This window comes from Hyperolius riggenbachi, chromosome 12 (genome assembly GCF_040937935.1).
Source record: "Hyperolius riggenbachi isolate aHypRig1 chromosome 12, aHypRig1.pri, whole genome shotgun sequence".
NCBI lineage: Eukaryota > Metazoa > Chordata > Amphibia > Anura > Hyperoliidae > Hyperolius > Hyperolius riggenbachi.
The window spans coordinates 172,551,038-172,569,028 of record NC_090657.1 but is presented as its reverse complement, the minus strand read 5'-3'; the positions used below and the strand labels follow the sequence as shown (position 1 = coordinate 172,569,028).

General features: G+C 46.1%; 1 protein-coding gene and 1 pseudogene across 2 annotated transcripts in view; one reads left to right on the top strand and one right to left on the bottom strand.

The window, feature by feature from the left end:
* The window catches only part of LOC137541584 (sterile alpha motif domain-containing protein 10-like), a 597,983-nt gene that overhangs the window by 74,303 nt on the left and 505,689 nt on the right, over nucleotides 1-17,991 (top strand). The gene's annotated exons all lie outside the window — the stretch shown is intronic.
* LOC137541626 (pre-mRNA-processing factor 6-like) overlaps nucleotides 2,014-17,991 on the bottom strand; it is a 47,511-nt pseudogene continuing 31,533 nt past the window's right edge.

Below are 17,991 nucleotides of genomic sequence, written 5' to 3'. Positions count from 1 at the left end.
CCAGAGACTCAGCGCAACAGCCAGGTAGGCAACACTTTAAAAGAAAGTCACTAATGGCAGCTTCCATATTCTTCTTACTTCAACTGACCACTTCAGGACCTCAGGCTTACACCCCTCTAGTGGCCAGGCCATTTTTAATAACATAGGGTGGTGTAGCTGTGTTCACTTCCTTTTAATGTCCTTAACGGGACACACTGCAATTTTTTTTTATTGAAAGAAGGGAGGCTTTTCCCTCCCTCCCTTCTCCCTCTCCCCTGTGCCGTCCTAAATCGCCATAGGATGGCGATCAGCACTGTTCCCCGCCTCTCATAGGCATCAGCCTATGAGAGGCCACGCAGTACGAGCCGCTCTGAGGGACAGTCCCTCGAACAGCGCTGCAGGAGATAGCAGCGCTGTACAATTGTAAACAAAGGGGAATTCTTTCCCCTTTCGGAGCTAAACAGTCTACTAGATCCCGGCTAGCAGGCTGATCACGGAGCGGAGTACCGTGAACCGGCATAGAACGATCGCGGATTTGCGCACGCGTTCCCTGCTAAACTGCAGCTCCAGGACTTGACACCAATCGGTGCTAGGCGGTCCTGGGGCTGCCGCCACGGTCACGCCGCCCATTGGCGTGACACGGTCGTTAGGTACTTAAGACAAGTTTTTTAGGTGAAGAAGCCTCATCCTATAGAACTATGACTATGTTCTCCCCAGGATCAATCAGCCGGGCGGAGCGCCCAGGTAAGATAAGTTACCGCCCGGCTGATGAAATCGCTATCACCTCTAGTCGCACTCTTCACTGACAAGTGCCCGGCTGTCAGGATGTGCTTCTTCCCCTCTGCACACGAGATCTCGTCCTTCCCGGCGAGCTCCTGCACTGATTGGCTCAGCGTATGGTAAGAGGTGTGACCATAGCGCTAGCTACTGACTGTCACTGCAGACTCATGACTGTTTTTTAGTGTAAGCTGTGTGGGGATGTGCTGGGCAGAGACTAGAGGCGGGCAGAGCGCAATCATTGACCGGCTGAACGTGTTAATTTATGTGCACGAAGTTCAGCGTATAAAGCGGGACGGAGCAGTGCGGTGGTCTGTGATTTATAGCACAGGGGAGAAACACGTGCTGGAGTCATAGGGGAGCTGACAGCAGGACGGAGCAGTGTGGTGGGCTGTGATTTATAGCAGGAGGATCCCGGGCAGGTCACGGTGAGAGATAGAATGCTGTCTGGAGTCAGCTGCAATTTAAACTGCAGATTTAACTGTGTGAGAGCCAGTGGCTATGTTGTTGTTCTATATGTGTGCTTGTGACGTGAAAGTCCTGTGTCCTGTGAAAGCCCAGACTGCAATCCTTCATAAATAAATCTCTCCTCCTATGGGTCTGTTCTGCCTATGCAAGCCAGGGAGGAGCTGATATATATCACACAGTGCGAGACCCCTCCTCCATACAATCCAAAGGGAGATGGCTCTCTGTCCATTAGCAGCAGCCAGTCATGTACCCTCAATCCACTAGCAACAAAGTGTGAGGCATCTAGTATGAACCCCTCACCCACATCAGCTGCACCAAGGGTGAGATCTCCCTCCGCACCTGATAGCTGTCAGTGGTATCTCCACATCCAGTAACACTCGGCGTGATCTTCTCTCATACCTATTACCCAGGGTGATCAAAATACCCCACCTGACACTTTTTCGTGATCCTCTACACACACACACACACACGTACACGTACACACACACACACGTACGTCACAATTCCCCAGGCCCCCCCCCCCCCCCCCCCCCCCCGCGTGACCCTCCTCCTCCATTCATTGTGACCTTACTTCCCCACCCGGCTACTTTTTTATGCCACCCGGCTGGAAAAAAATTCTGGGGAGAACACTGTATGAGCAAACCACCACAGCTTTGTAAACTATATATCTCTTCGCCTAACGAAATTCAAATACTATCGCTACGCCCTCACTTGACTCGCTCGTTTTGATACTAAACTAAATCTAGCTTTTTTTTTGCACAGAATGCACAAAATCTGATAAGAGACAAGTTTCACATTGATGAACAACTTTATACACATATTTCAAAAACACAGCGAAATACCACAAAGCATTTGGAAAAAGGGCTTCTCTACCCGTTTTTGCACGGACAACGCATCACTGTGAATACAATCTGTAACAAAGTGGGTGATCAGATCTCTGTCTCCACCTAGTGGCCACCGAGACGCAGCGCAGCCAGAATGAATTCAGTGCCATTGTCCATCTCTGTAGGCGTAAGTCGGCAGATCCCAAGTGTCCGAATTTTCACAGAAAATCCACGGATTACCATCTGGGCTCTGGGATGTAAAATACAGCGATATCCGCCCCTTGTCACACTCTCGCCAGTCTCATCAAGGAATGAGGGACTTAAATAGGGCTCGCTTAGTAAAAAAAATAAAAACAAAAAAGGAGGGGTTTATCAGACAGCCCAACGAAGCGGAAGAACTTCCACGCAACGCATCGGCGGCCTCCTCAGAACGTGTTCTTGACTTTAGCAGCCGCTAAAACGAGTATCTCTCCTATTTTATTCTGCCAGTTCTTGATGTCTTTGGACACGGAGCACCAAATCTCTCCGTGACGCGGCTCTGCGTTCTCACAGCGTTTATAAATCTCTTCCTGTTGTTCCTGTAGTAGAAATGGAAAAAGATTAGTCCTGCTCCACCAAGTTCAGGCTTATACTTTATTGCAGACTGTGTGGAATATATCACACAGTTTTGGGCAGGGCTGTGGAGTCAGAGCAATTTTGAGTACCTGGAGTCAGAGGTTTCATAAACTTAGGAGTCAGATGATTTTTGTATAAATTCCACAGCCCTGGCTTAGGGTGCTGCCATAAAACATTTTTGCATTGTTCAGTTTTGTTTTTTTATTTCCTGACTGGCTTGGTTTGCAATACCGAATTCCTGTGGTTATATCAGATACTGCCTAACTGGACTGAACTGCAGTCTATGGGCTTATATGTAAATACAATGCAAATGTAATCATTGCAAGCCAGACAAGGCTCTTTGCCTGAGTCACTTGAGGAGGGAGGGGGGACAGAGTGAAGAAACAGGCTTTTGTACTGCACTCTGCATTGAAAGTTAACGTTTTTACACACAGCGAATGCTTTCATATGTTTGTTACTCTACCTAAGAGTAGGTGTATATATATATATATATATATATATATATATATATATATATATATATATATATATATATATATATATATATATATATATATATATATATATATATATATATATATATATATATATATATATATATATATATATATATATATATATATATATATATATATATATATTAGTTTAGGGAGGTCAATCCTACTTTAAAAGGGAACCAGAGACTGGGGGTGGGGGAGAAATATATACCTGGTGCTTCCTCCAGCCCCCTTTGCAGTCGTCCTGCTCTGCCTGGATTCTCAGCAATTTGCCTGTTAAGTCCTTCGGTCTGGGGCATACTGCTCATGCACGGCCCGGCTGCGTGCATGCGCCCCATTGCGCTACTGTCGCTCACAGCATTCTGCTCCGACTGGCCCCAAAGGACTTTATGGGCCAAATTGCAAAGAATTCAGAGGATGGGGAGGGAGCGATCCGCTTGGAGGGGGCTGGAGGAAGCCAAAGGTATGTATAATTTTTTGTTATATATATCTCCCCGCCTCAGGTACACTTTAAGCATTAGCGTGCCATTTTAAGTTATTTTATGCACACATAGTCACATCTAAGGACCCATTTCCACTGGTTGCAGCGTCAGTTTCCGGATTGGATGCAGCACATGTGCTGTTGTGAAGACACAGCCATAAACACTATAGTCACATGCACGACTATAAGGATATGGTTGCGGTCGGCGGAAAACTAGCCGGCAGCAATTATTTTTGGCCGCACACAAATTCGGATGCAGCCTATTGATGTCAATAAGCTGTGATTACGCATCCAAAATAGCGTGCGCAAAACTGCCACACTTTACAGCTAGTGGAAACAGGCCTTATATTGAAACTTTCGGAAAAAAAAAAAACAAAAAAAATGGAACCACCCCTTGTGGCTACAGAAACAGACTAGTTTCTAGTGCTACATTATACGCATCTGTATTGTGCAGGTTTGCTGCGTAGATAAAATGATTATAGCAAGTCAGCCCAGCCTATCTCACGCCATTTGCAGAGCAGGAAAGGGCGCCTTCTCCCAGCATGCTTTGCTGCATGATTCTGCCCCAACCGCTGCTCTAGCCCTTCGTTAGGTCAAGCAGGAGCTGCCTGCCTGAATCATGTGACTGCACATTTTCATTACACAATACTGTAAACCAGGGGGCAGGTAATGGTTTCGGATGTCAGAAATCCACATTAGGCGTGCAGTAGGGCTCACCTCTGTGCCGTGCTGCAGCTCAAACTTATAGAAAGTGGCCCAGGCATCGCCGAGGTCAGAATCGATCTTCACTGTGCGGTGAAACCAATCCCGTGCTTTGGAAATCTTACGCTCGCTCCAGAAGAGCCTGATAGAGAGGAAAAAGCGACAAAAGGATAGTCTCAGTAACATGTGACTGTTGAATTATATGTCTGCCTGGATCAAAGTCGGATTATTACAGTTAGAACTTTTTTTCCAGGCCATTATAACTTTTGAGGAAACTGAAGGAGCAGAGTGTTCTGAACATGCAGATAGGCACCAGTATAACTAGTCAGAACTCTTTACTGAAGAAAAAAATGCAGAGATAAAACATACACCACCATAAGGAAATGCAGCTTACTTAGAACAGAGAATAATGCAGAGTGAATACAGGAAATCACAATACCATAGAGATAATCACCAGATTTTACAGGCAGAGACATCTTGTCGATGCTTTACTATACTGCAATTTAACTAATAATGTTACTACCAACAGCAACAACATTTATAAAGTGGTCTTTAATGTTTAATGACTGTTTCTATTGCCTAAATGAAAGCAGGTAACAGCTTGCGCCCCCTCATCAATATTAGAGGGAGGAAGCGGAGCACTCACTTGGTGACCGCCAGCAGCACATGCGGGTCGTGTTCACACTTCTTCAGGGCGTCTACGCTCTTCGTCTTCCGCTGTGGCCGGGCTTCCAGGAATATGGCTTCCGCCCAGAGGATACCTGGAAAAAGACAAAACAGTTCTGTGACATCATGCCGGAACAAGATGGCCGATCGAACGAACAGGAAGCGGAACTGAAAACGAACTTATCTCACATTTAAAATGTACAGGTAAGAGCAGCGTCTCGGCTGAGATTTGCACGTACCTAGCTGCCGAGCCACTTAGTAACACAGCAATGGTCAATCATATGCTCGTAAAAATCGGGAGATATTTTACAGCCTGAAAATGGATTGGTCCATTTCCACGCTGCGTAATTATTTTATTATTAGTTAGGCTTTCTATAACGCAGACATCTTCCGTAGCACTATACAGAATACATTGTCTTGTCTCTAACTGTACCTAAGAGGGGCTCACAATCTAATCCCTACCATAGTCATATGTCTAGGTATGTATCATGTAGTGTATGTCCCATAGTCATATGTCCATTGTAGTCTAGGGGCAATTTTACTGGGATGTGGGAGGAAACTGGGGTGTCTGGAGGAAACTCACTCAGATACAGAGAGAACATGTTAACTCCATGTAGATAGTGCCCTGGCTGGCTTACAACCAGGCCAGAGATGTCGTGACATCTAATTGCCTAAGTGGGAATAACTTTGCATCTTATTAACTGTAGCTTTCCCAATGCGGATCTTTCTCACCTGAATTGGGACATTCCTGTAGTGCCTTTGCCATCAGGGTATTGGCAATGTTCTTTAATCCAGCTCTGAACTCCAGGCGTACTGACTCCAACCTGCAGGGGGGATAGAGAAGTTATCAGACACTTCATACACACAAGCCTGGAGCTTCTGCACTAGGGAGGGCGAATAATAAGAATACTCGTAATTCTGCTTTGATGCATATGTTAGGTAAAGCCATACAGGCCAGACATGAAGCAGCAGCTCTGAGCATTCCATGCACTGTTTAAACTTTGCACAGAGCTAATTAAAGCATAACTCTGGTGTACCCAAAATACCAAGAGGTACACTAACGCTTAGAGGTTATAACTACCTGACGCGCCATCTGTGTAATAACCTTCACCAAAGCTATATATCAACCGTGTGCCAGCACATAGCTCCGCCCCGTCACAGAAACCAGCCTTTGTTATTTTTTTATGAAACCGAACTATGTCAGTCTATACTCACCACAGCTCAGGGGTTTTGGGGTTCTTCAGGCGACTCTTTTCCAGGATAGCCCGAGCTCTGGTCAGCTGACCCACATTCTCTTCCAATCGGGAGAGCAGAAGCCACAGCGAGATGGAGTGAGGGCATTTCTTCAGCTGTAACAAGGCATAAAGGATAGGATGATGGTCAGAACAATAAATACAGAGAGTCCTCCTAAAATGCAGGTAATACACAAGAGGAAACATACCTTGTAAAACTTGCCGAGGCAGAACATAAGAATACAGCAAGATCCCCAGGATCCGGCACAGGCAGGGATTGCTCGATACAAATACAACACCAACTAACTACACCCCCCCCCACACACACACACACTTTTTCATTAGGGGCAGCGAGGCAGACAAATGCGGCGCTCAAGGCCGATTCCGGATCAATTTCAGCATGAAATTGATGGGGAAACGGCCTGTGGTGTGTGGGCAGCTGACAGATCTCTCTCTTATCAGATTCAATTAGAGAGATATTTGTCTATGCCCTGTTTGGGAGCTGTGATCCCTGCCAAGATGTAGATTTCACATCACTGCCGCACTGCTTGCTCTCGCTGTTCTTGCATCACTGTACATGTTCTAAGCGTTATGACCAGAGTGTCAGTATTGCAACCAGGTAAGTAACCTGTACCACAAATCAGCACTGGCTGTCTCCATAAGATGGGTTTTTTTCCTATATGGATTGTCCTTGTGCAAAGGCAAAGCCCAAACACATGCTAGAATCACCAAATGTGCTTAAAATAGTGGGAATAAGTGCAGGGGGGACTCTGAAGGGGGGGGGGGGGGGGTAGATGTGGTGTCCCCCTCCCAAGCCTCGTTAAAGAGAACTCGAGGCGGGGTTCTCACAACGAAATCCCAATACAGAGGCTGGGTCTGCCTATAGAGTCCAGCCTCTGTTGCTAATCAGATCCCCCCTAAATCCCCCCTGCGCTCAGCAAGACTCCATAAATGACAGCCGCGCTGCCGACACGCAGCGTGTCAGCAGCGGCTGTGTTTACCTTTGGAACGTCAGTCTCTGCTCTCCCCCGCCTCCTGCATCGCTCCGGTCCCGCCCGCGTCCCTTCCCTCCCCGCTGATTGGAGGGAACGGACGTGGGCGGGGTCCGGAGCAATGCAGGAGGCGGGGGGAGCGACCAAGACTGACGTTACAAAGGTAAACACAGCCGCATAGCGCGGCTGTAATTTATGGGGTCTGACTGAGCACAGGGGGGATTTAGCAGGGATCTATATAGCAACAGAGGCTGGGCTCTATAGGCAGACCCAGCCTCTGTATTGGAATTTCATTGTGAGAACCCCGCCTCGGGTTCTCTTTAACCCCTTGTCATCCATGCAGGCCAGTATAGCCAAAATGCAGAGGGCTGGCAGCGTGAGGCTCTGCAGCCTGAGCTATACCAGTCTGCATGAAATGATGTCCATGATATGGTGGGCTCTGGAAGAGAGGGGCTGGCTCCCGGTCCATGACTGTGCAGAGGCAAATCTCGCCAGGTCGTCCTCCACTGCACCTGCACGAGAGCTGCTGTCAATCACTCTCACGTGGTGTGGAGTGTACTGTGCAGGTGCAGCAGAGGACGACCTGGGGAAGTCAGCCTCTGCAGCGGAGGGGAGCGGGAAGCCAACGGCTGAGAGCAGAGCGGAGACGAGGGCACAAGACGGCTGGTAGGGGCTGAAGAAAGCCCCGGGTAAGTAGGTGTCTTTTTTTTGCAGTTCGGACATCCCTTTAATAAACTTTATCTCTTATTTAATATTTAAAAAAACATTATTCCTATTATGAAACTGATTTTCACAAAAACTACAAGGTTGTCATTGAATGAAAAATATCCCCCTATTCCTTGTTCCCACTGTTCTCCTTAACTAGCAAATGTGGCGATTCTAGCATGCCTGGGGGCTTTGCTAATAACCGCTAAAGTCGGCAGCGCCAGACTCTAAAGCAATTTGGGGAAACCTCTGCATTTGAATTAACCAACTCGAACATTTTGGTCACATTTTAATCAAATGGCCAGCAAATCAAACAGGGGGATATTCAACCAACGCTATGCTATATTGTGCAAAATATTCTGTGATGATGTAACAGCCTCTCCTGAGCTGACCCCACACAAAGGTGACCACACTTACCCCCTGATTATAGGCTTCTCTGGCCTTGTCCACCTGCTGTCGCTGCTCCTCAATCTGACCCTTCATCATCCAGAGTTTAGGGAAATCCTCGTAGTGTCTGAGAGCCTCTTCACACAAGTCCAGAGCCACCTCCACCTTCCCCAACACCCACTCCAGCTTCACGGACTTCATAAACACCTGCAGAAAACAGAGAGAAGACCATGCATTACGGAGTACACTGGCACAATACACAATGGCCTCAATTCACTAAGGGCCAGTTCACACTGCCACTCCAACTTCACGGACTTCATAAACACCTACGGCACACAGCGAGAAGACCATTCATTACTGAGTGCACTGGCACAATACACAATGGCCTCAATTCACTAAGGGCCAGTTCACAGACTTCATAAACACCTGCGGCACACAGAGAGAAGACCATGCATTACTGAGCACACTGGCATAATACACAATGGCCTCAATTCACTATGGGCTGCTCGACAGAAATAGTAGGTCAGTAAAATACCATATTCGGCATTTTAGGCAGAGGAGAGTAAGGGAGGAAATTACATCAGGATTGGCTTCAGTTGCTGGCTCCCGGAACAGAGGGGTGGGAGGGGTAAACAGGAGGGAATCAGCCAATCAGGCAGCAATAGTAAAGTGTGAAGGGAAGTAGAGAAGCAAAAAAAGACAACCCAGCATGCCCTGCAACTTCCTTTTTGTGTACCAAATGTTGTGTGTACCAAATAAGTTAGGTAAACTGGGGAATGATCATTTATCAGCAAGAAAAGTAATAGTGATTTTAACTTTTGGATTGCCTGGTTAGCATCCTTATTACTTGTTTACCAGATAAAAATAAATAATTGATTTTTGATTTTATGCCGGACAGTTACACTTTAACACATGCTTATGACCAGCAAATCAGAACCTTACAAATCAGCTGATCAAACTGATCACATGATTCTCCATCAGTTCTCCAAAGCATTGTCATGCCTATTCTTCATAAATAAAAGTAAGCTTTTTACCCTGGCGGTGGGGGCGCTGCTTCTCGCCTTCGCCAGCAGTCTTCGGGCTCTCTCATACTCATTGTTCTCAGACTCCAGCTTTACGGCCGCCAGCCAGATCTCCTCACTGTTCGGGTTGGCCTAAGAAAAGGAAAAAAACAATTAAGATCACTTTCATTCACATAGATAAAAGGAGCATACACACATCAAATCTTCATTGGCCAATTTTACCACCTCCATGCAGTATGAGGGATAACAGGTTTAGAATAGTTAGGTAGTGTAGGTAAACTCTCGTATTACATGATATAAAACAGGGAATAAAGGTGGCCATACATTAGGAGATAGGCAGATCGACCATGATCAGAGAGAGATCTGTTGCTTGCCCATACACTGCCGTCCAAGTCCCACCAGATTTCAGCATGAAATCTATCAGGAATTGGCCTAGTGATGTTGCCAGCCTGGCCACCACCCAAATGACTCCTCACTGGTGTGACTGCCAGCCCCCTCTGCTGTCACCCACGTGGTACCAGGCACGCCTGCATCTAACGCCATTACCATCACGCACCCCATCACTTTTGACCAAGATTTTCCAGCATGTCCAATTGATGCATTCAACAGATTTCGCCTAGAAAACAATCGAGTCATCAATCAAGTGGACATGTTGCAGCACCAATTTTCATCTGATTCGATGGTCGATCAACCTGCAAAATTGCCAGATATAGGACTACACTAACAGATCACTTGATAACCAAGGCTGACCATGAATTGTATATGGCTGACTGTACCCAAGTACCTCTATTACTAGGAACACGTTCCCACTTGCAGGACACATACCAGCCATTGCTCAGGTTTATTACGGCCACAAGGGCACTCACCTGGAAGGCCAGTGCGAGGATACTCCTGGCAGCTGGCACATCACCTGCCAGCCACTTGGACTTGGCACCCATCAGCCAGAGAACCTCCGCCTTCGGACAGTGGGCGACAGCTCTCTGCAGGAGGGTCTCCAGCGACTCCCTATGAAAGGGGAGAAATAAAATTAAACAGGATAAAGTTTCAATTCAAGGCCCAATTGTTAAAAATGTTCTGTGCAGTAAATTGGGTTGTACCGCACGTGTAACCATTTGTAATTCACATTTATAAAGGTATTTACTTCACTGATTAGTCATTTTACCCTTCCATGTGGTTACAGCCATTGCAAAGTGACATTTGACAAACTGTTCGATAAGACAGAACATTCATATTGCGCTTTTATAATGGCGGACTCAAAGCGCCAGAGCTGCAGCCATTAGGATGCGCTCTATAGCAGTGTTAGGGAGTCCTGCCCAAGGTCTCCTCACTCAATAGGTGCCGGGTTACTGAACAGGAAGGGCCAAGATTCACACCCAGGTCTGTGTCAGAGCCCAGTAAACTATCCAGCCACTGCATAAATATATATTTTAGGACCCTTCCACACAGAGTTTGCTGCAAAGACACATCAGGTGTTGTTGCTGCAGTGCACCCGTACAGTACCATGTAAGTGTGCCTCACTGACGTTATAACGCATGGCATGCTGTGCATTACTTTGTGGGAACCAGTCACACAGCACTCGATGAGGAATGCCCCATAGGAATATAATGTTGTAATGCAGTGATATCTTCCCTTGTGACGCAACAGACTCAGTGTGCAAGGGCCCTAAATATGTGTGACCACCTCATACTTTAGATATTTCAACAAACTTTATTCATATTTTGCTTTTTGTATCCATTTTAGTGTAGTGTGTGCGGCTTCTACTGAATTTCTGGGATTTAGGGAGTCCGATTTATAAACACACACAGATTTCCAGAGACTTTTTTTTTCTAAATTCGAGCAGTGATCACTGTGATTGGCTCACTGCAATCACGGGGTCAGGAGCCAATAATATGGAGCTCTGCTCTCAGCGTAACAGGAGAGCAAGCGATGACAGAGCACCAGGTCCGCATGGCGAAAAGTGATTGAAATCTACAAAGAATAAAATTACACAAACTAGGCATAAAATTCAATCACTGCCATCCGAAAGAGGATAAAGAGGAACTATAATGACATATAGTCCCAGTCGTGCACATCCCCCCCAATCACACTCCCCTAGTCGAGTGTTTTGCGCATGCGCAGTTCACAAGGACTATAACTAAGCTTTGTGCGGAACGCTCCAGGCATTGGGAGTGCGATCAGATGGTGTGTGGACAGGATTGCACATGAGCAGTGACTCAGCTTGATCACAGGCCTTACACTGGAGCAACAGAGGGGACCGAATGGAATCTCAGGGACCACACGGACTATAGAGGGCTGGAGGGATCCCCAGGTTAGTATAAAGGACAGCCAGGCAACTAGTACTGTTTAAAAGGAAATAAATATGTCAGCCTCCATATACCTCTCACTTCAATTGAACTTTAAAGGAATAGTCAATCAAAATGTGCTGCCCCATGATAATAACTTACCCACGGGCTTCCTCCAGCCCCTTGCAGCTGACATGTCCCACGCCACATCTCCACTCGCAGCCGGGGTCCCCAACGGTGCAGAGGCTGAATTGGTGGTCGTTCTCTACTGCACCTGCGCCGCTGTCAATCGAGTCCACGTTGTCTGCAGTGTACTGCGCAGGGACAGAACTAGTACACTGCAGACAACATGGACTTACTTGATTAGCAGCACAGGCGCAGTAGAGGTGGTCAGCCTCTGTACCGGCGGGGACCCTGAGCTGGCGGCTGCGAGCCGAGATGCTGTGAGGGACATGTCAGCTGCAAGGGGCTGGAGGAAGCATGGGGAGACCCATTTAAAGACAAAAGACAAACTTATAATGCGCTTTTCTCCTGGCGGACTCAAAGCACCAGAGCTGCAGCCACTAGGACGCGCTCTATAGGCAGTAGCAGTGTTAGGGAGACTTGCCTAAGGTCTCCTGCTGAATAGGTGCTGGCTTACTGAACAGGCAGAGTCGAGATTCGAACCCTGGTCTCCTGTGGCAGAGGCAGAGCCCTTAACCATTACACTTTTTATGGGACATTTGATGATACTTCTACACACGCCTACCTTGTTCCATGGTTCTTCTCAAAATAAGCTGCTCGGAGCCAGACACTCTTCTTGCTGGGGAACACCTGCAGGGCGTGTGCGTAGATGGCGCGTGCGCATTCCAGGGCCCCATGAGACACACACTGTAAGACAATGATGCAGCGAGATCTCGCGTTATAAACTGGTGGCCTTGAAAACTTGGGAATCCAGCAACGTTATACAATAACAATACTCACGCTCTCCGAGTCCTCCATCCACGTGTGCTTCCTGTCCTCCTCCTCTATGCCAATTCCGATGACCGCCCTGATCACTGCCTGGCACGTTACCACACTGCCAGCCTTGTCACACTCCTCTGCATCCTACAAAGAGCAAGATCACAACAAACATCAGACATGTGGAAAAAGAGAAGTAGGGTAAAAAAAAATGCGCTCCTCAGGGCAAAGGAAAGAAGTGATTAATAACTCATAAAAAACTTGAGTTAAAGAATAATTTGCCTGGTGCGCTTTGATCAACAAGGGGTGTATACCCTAAATGAAAAATCGTTTATATTTAAAATGATACTAGCGCTCAACAGGTCTTATCTGTGTGAATATTCAGTGTAACAACATACAACTCACCATTTTTATATGAACACTACAAATTATAGCATATGGAGGGATTCTCTAAAAGCATATAGATCTTCTGCAAAAGACCTTAAACACTGCTCTTAAAATATCTAGGTCGAAAAGTGCATATAACAATATAAAAACCCTAGTCACAGAGATGTTATTTGCATCATTACATAACCACTAAATGGCCTAATATTAAGGACCCAACCTCACTACATGACCTAGGGCCTTGTATCCAAGGACCCTGAGAGTTCTGAATTCAGAAAATTATTCAGCGACCTTTCTTATACACAGCTCTTACACAATTTTTTAAAAACGGCAAAAGTCCAAGATTACAAGTCCTAAATTGAAAAAAAGTCCCAAATTCAAAAAAACTCCTAAGTAGGTAAATCAAGGTGCTTATCGCAACATCAGAGGTTATCCTTTTTAAGGAAAACTGTTATGCTCACCAAATTCAAATGCCAATTGTGACAGTTGGCATTCAACACATGTGGCCCAGCCAGTATATCTCAGCCGATCCTCCTGTATACTTCCAACCGTATCCAGACCATGCATGAAAAGGAAAAAAAGAACTCTATGGCGTAGTATGCATGTAATTCCTCACCACAAAGTGCGTGTAATCTTTGTACACTGAGTGGGCAAAAAAAAATTAAAAAAATCTGAGACACCCCTTAATTGAAAGTAAACCAGCCCAACAGTGACAGAGTGATGTAACAATGCAGAATTGCCCATATAAGGAACGCTCAGCTTCAGACGATGGAGTCATCACGGAAGTTAATGACCAAATGGATAAGACAATAGATTAAAATTACCCGTATATACTCGCATATAAGCCGACCCGCGTATAAGCCGAGAAGCCGAGGTGCCCACTCCCCCCCCCAGAAAACAGAAAAAAGTGATTGACTTGCACATTATTCGCCCCTCTCCCCCCCCCCCCCCCCCCCACACACACACACACTATAGCCCTCTACACAGTAGCCAGATGTGCTCCAAGGATGATACAGTGTCTCAAGATAATACTAGATGGCATCATAGATATGAGACAGCAATTGCCACGTAGGAAGAATCCTGATCATTGAGCAGCTGACAACGCTGCTTGCCGAGCACTGTAATTACAGCGCAGGAGATTTGGGCGCAATAGGAATTACGACTACAGTGAGTAACTTTGGCGCTGTCAGAAGGTGGAGCTGAAGTTACTTTTAAAACACTGTAATTCGGCCTCCAGTATTAGCTGGAAGCCAAATTACATTATTCCCCACTATCCACATGGACCTGGAAGAGGAATAGTAATTAACGCTGCCGGGAACTTGTGTAGCAGCAGGATAAGCCATATACCAGCTGTATCCTGCGCCCAAGTCTCCAGACGGTGAATTCATATGCATGCGCTGCTTGCACATTCTGCTCCACATGCCAGGGGACACAGGTAGTCTTGAGCAGCGCACTATATTGCAGAGGATGGGGAGCCACGGACACAGCAGGAAGCCAACTGGCTAAAGCAGGATTCACTAGTGCATGATCCTTACGCTCCTCTGCCAGTAAGAAAACTCCACCACCCGCTCTGCTCCACTGACTCGCATATAAGCTGAGGGGTTAACTTTCCAGCACATTTTTTGTGCTGAAAAATAAAGCCTATACACGAATATATAAAGGTACTTTAAATGAGGGATAATAATCAATGCAAGAAGAGCTGGTGCTAGCATATCACTGGTGCTAGGATTTTCTCACCCAACAATATCTCGGGTCTTAAGAGAGTGGCAGTTGAGGAGAAGTAAAAAAATTAAAAAAAAAAATAAAAAAATAAATAAACTTCAAGCGATGACTATGCTGGTTAAAAAAGGCTGGTGAACGAGAGGTGAAAGGCCAATAGCACGCATAGTCCGCAGCAACAGAAGGGCAACTACACAACAAATTACAGCTGAATTCAATGCAGTGGATCACAAAGACTATCCCAACACACAAAAAGATGGACTTTGTAAAGGATGTGCTTCAGCAGCAGGAGACTATCAAGAGTGCCTTTGGTATCACAGAAAAATAGGAAAGCACATCCGTTGTGGGCCCTTGCCACCATGCTCTATCAGTCTTAAATTGGTTTGAGGAATTTCAGAGTTTAACCTGCTTTCCTGGCCAGATCAGTCCCCAGACCTCAATCTTATTGAGCATTTGTGGGACAAAGTCAAAAGATCACTTCAAAGCTTGGAATCACCACCATCCAATCTGACCCAACTTAGAGCTGCCATTATGTTAGCATAGGCCAACATTCCTCAGCAACTGTATCAGCTTCTTGTGGAGTCCATGCCAAGAAGAATATCAGCTGTAATCAGAGCTAAAGGTGGACCAACTCATTATTAGAGGGTGTCTACTTATTTTACCACTGTATACTATTTGTATAGAACTACAGGAATATATTTTTACATAAAATGATTCTGGTCTAAGTGTTCTAATTATTTCTATGAGGGGTAACTGTTGCAAATGCAGTGTTCTCCTTAGAGCCTATTAGCCGGGCGCTCCGCCGACCTGAAATTCCTAAGCGCCCGGCTGCCAATCGCTAGCCTCCATGTGCGGTAACTGCTTTTACAAGCGCCCGCTGTTCCTCCATTCCCGTCTGTGTCAGTGGTGTGGAGGGAGGGACAGGGAAACTACTGTATGACGTAGTGTCGTCCCGCCCTCCTCATGCAGCTCAGAAGACTGCCTCTCACTACTGCTGTCAGCCAGTCACGTTACAGCTTCTCCAGCGGGGGGGGGGGGGGGGGGGGCGTAGCCTGTCTTGCAGGTCAGCTAATGTACTGCCGCCCATTATGGAACTTTTACAAGCCGCTGGGTCTGTGTGTATTCCGGCTGTAAACGTGGTGGGAGAGGGGAGAAAATGAGGATGCTTCTCTTTAGTGTGATCAGGTCAGTCATCCTCCTTCCACACGCTGGCCTCTTTGTTTTATGAGTGTGTAATAAAACATCGGAGGATTGCTAGACAGCGTGTGAAGGACTCCTCAAGCTGTAGGCTTCCTCCCCCACGTGTGTCTCCGGGAAATCAAACAGTGAGAAATCTCAGGGGGATTCAGCTGCTGCTGACCTGTGACGATCTATTTACACAGCTCATTGTGATTCCTGGGCTAAGCTGTCTATCTAGCTGATTACCTATACATCATACCCACCTGCATCTGTTACAGCAGGCATTGGTTATGATCTCAGTGCAAAATGTCCATACCTACATAAAAATTACACAACAGACGATCATTCCACATGACATCACGTAATCATAGTTTAACGAAGATTCGTTAAACAACGAGTTACAGATGGCTTACAAACCTTGATGCTTATTTTGTTTTGAAAGAACATCCTGATCAATCACATTGGAAATGACTGTTAAAATTAAACAATAGTTTCCGCTAAAATCGGTAGCAAAAACTTAGTTTCATTTGAACGATTGCCTGTGTCCTCTCGGTCACATCACTCCACTTCCGATGTTCAAAGATAGATCGTGGAACTATTGTTCATAGCGGAATTCCGTGATCTATCTTTTGATGGGGACTCGGCTTTAATCTTAAATTGCTACTCATGTCCAAATCCAAATGTCCTGCTGTAGCCACTAATTGCAGCTTTCAACATAGGTGCACATAGGTGGCACCCAAAATAAATTAGCCACTTCATGCGACCCTCCCAGCATGACCTTCCGTCACCACCCGGCTACTTTTTCATGCCACCCGGCTGAAAAAAATTTCTGGGGAGAACACTGCAAATGTATATTGTGGCTAACAGTGGTCTTGTAACCCATATAACTGACTCTGGGAGAAGTAATGCTTTATTGAGTTAAGCTCTTGGTATAGCAGCCATCTCCTGCAACACCCAGGAACACAGCTGGTGTAGTTAATGATCTTCATGATCTCCTCTCTGTGATGTACACCTACCTGTATCCATTGCTCGCGGTTGATCTCCACTCCGTTGGCTCGCAGGGAAGTGATGGCTCTGTCCACAATCTTCTCCACCATCTGTGTGTTGCCGTTGGCCTCCTCCAGTTTGGCGGCTGTGATCCAGATGTGTCTGTCGGTGGGGATGTTCTCTCTAGCCTTGTTCAGCACCTTACGGGCGTTCTCGTATGTCTCCAGCCTGGCAAGCGCCAGCCATAGCTGCACCACAACCACACAGCAAAGAGAATGTAAGGTGAACAAGGGCAATAATGAAAGCAACTATGTTCATTAGAGTAAATATTAAGCTTTTCAAGTAAAAAAACAAAACAAACAACCATAGTATAGTTGAGCACCTCTCATCGCAGACTTAAAGGGGAACTTTACTGAATAAAGCTTAGTGGAAAAAAAATGCTAATTTTATACAATATTACTTTATAAATACAGTCAGTGTTTGTCTTTTGTATAAAAAAAAAAAACACACCTTTCCTCTCTCTCCGCTCTTTACGTTCTAATGCCTGGTACACAACGTGCAATTTCTCGCCAGATAGATGGTCCAATAAATAATTTCCAACAGGTCCGAACTGATTTCCAATCGTTTTTCTGATCATCTGATTTTCCGATCACTTCTATGCAAAATTGATCAGAAAAATCGGAAATCAGATCGGACCTGTCGCAAATGATCAATTGGAGCATCTCTCCGGCAAGAAATTGCATGGTGTGTGCCAGGCATTAAATTTACACACGTGGCGACATCTTTACTGCTGGAAGGTGATCTCTGCAGATTGTTTGCTGTGTGCTCCAAAGCCAGTAGAAACAACACCTGGTCTCCCAGAATGTTCAGGGAGGATAATTCTGCATAATAAACAGCCTGGGCTAAACTTCACTGCGAGGGCGGGGTTTCATACCAATATGCTGTGTTTCTAATGCTGAAACCAGTGGGTATCCTGAATGATCGACTGCATTCTACAATATGTCACTACAGAGGCTCTTTATGAACTCTTAATCATTTTACATCTTGACCCCAGAATTGAGGTCTTTAAAGCGGAACTGAAAGGTCCTGAAAAAGAGGAGTTTCACTCACCTAGGGCTTCTGCCAGCCCCCTGCAGCCGAGCGGTGCTTGCACT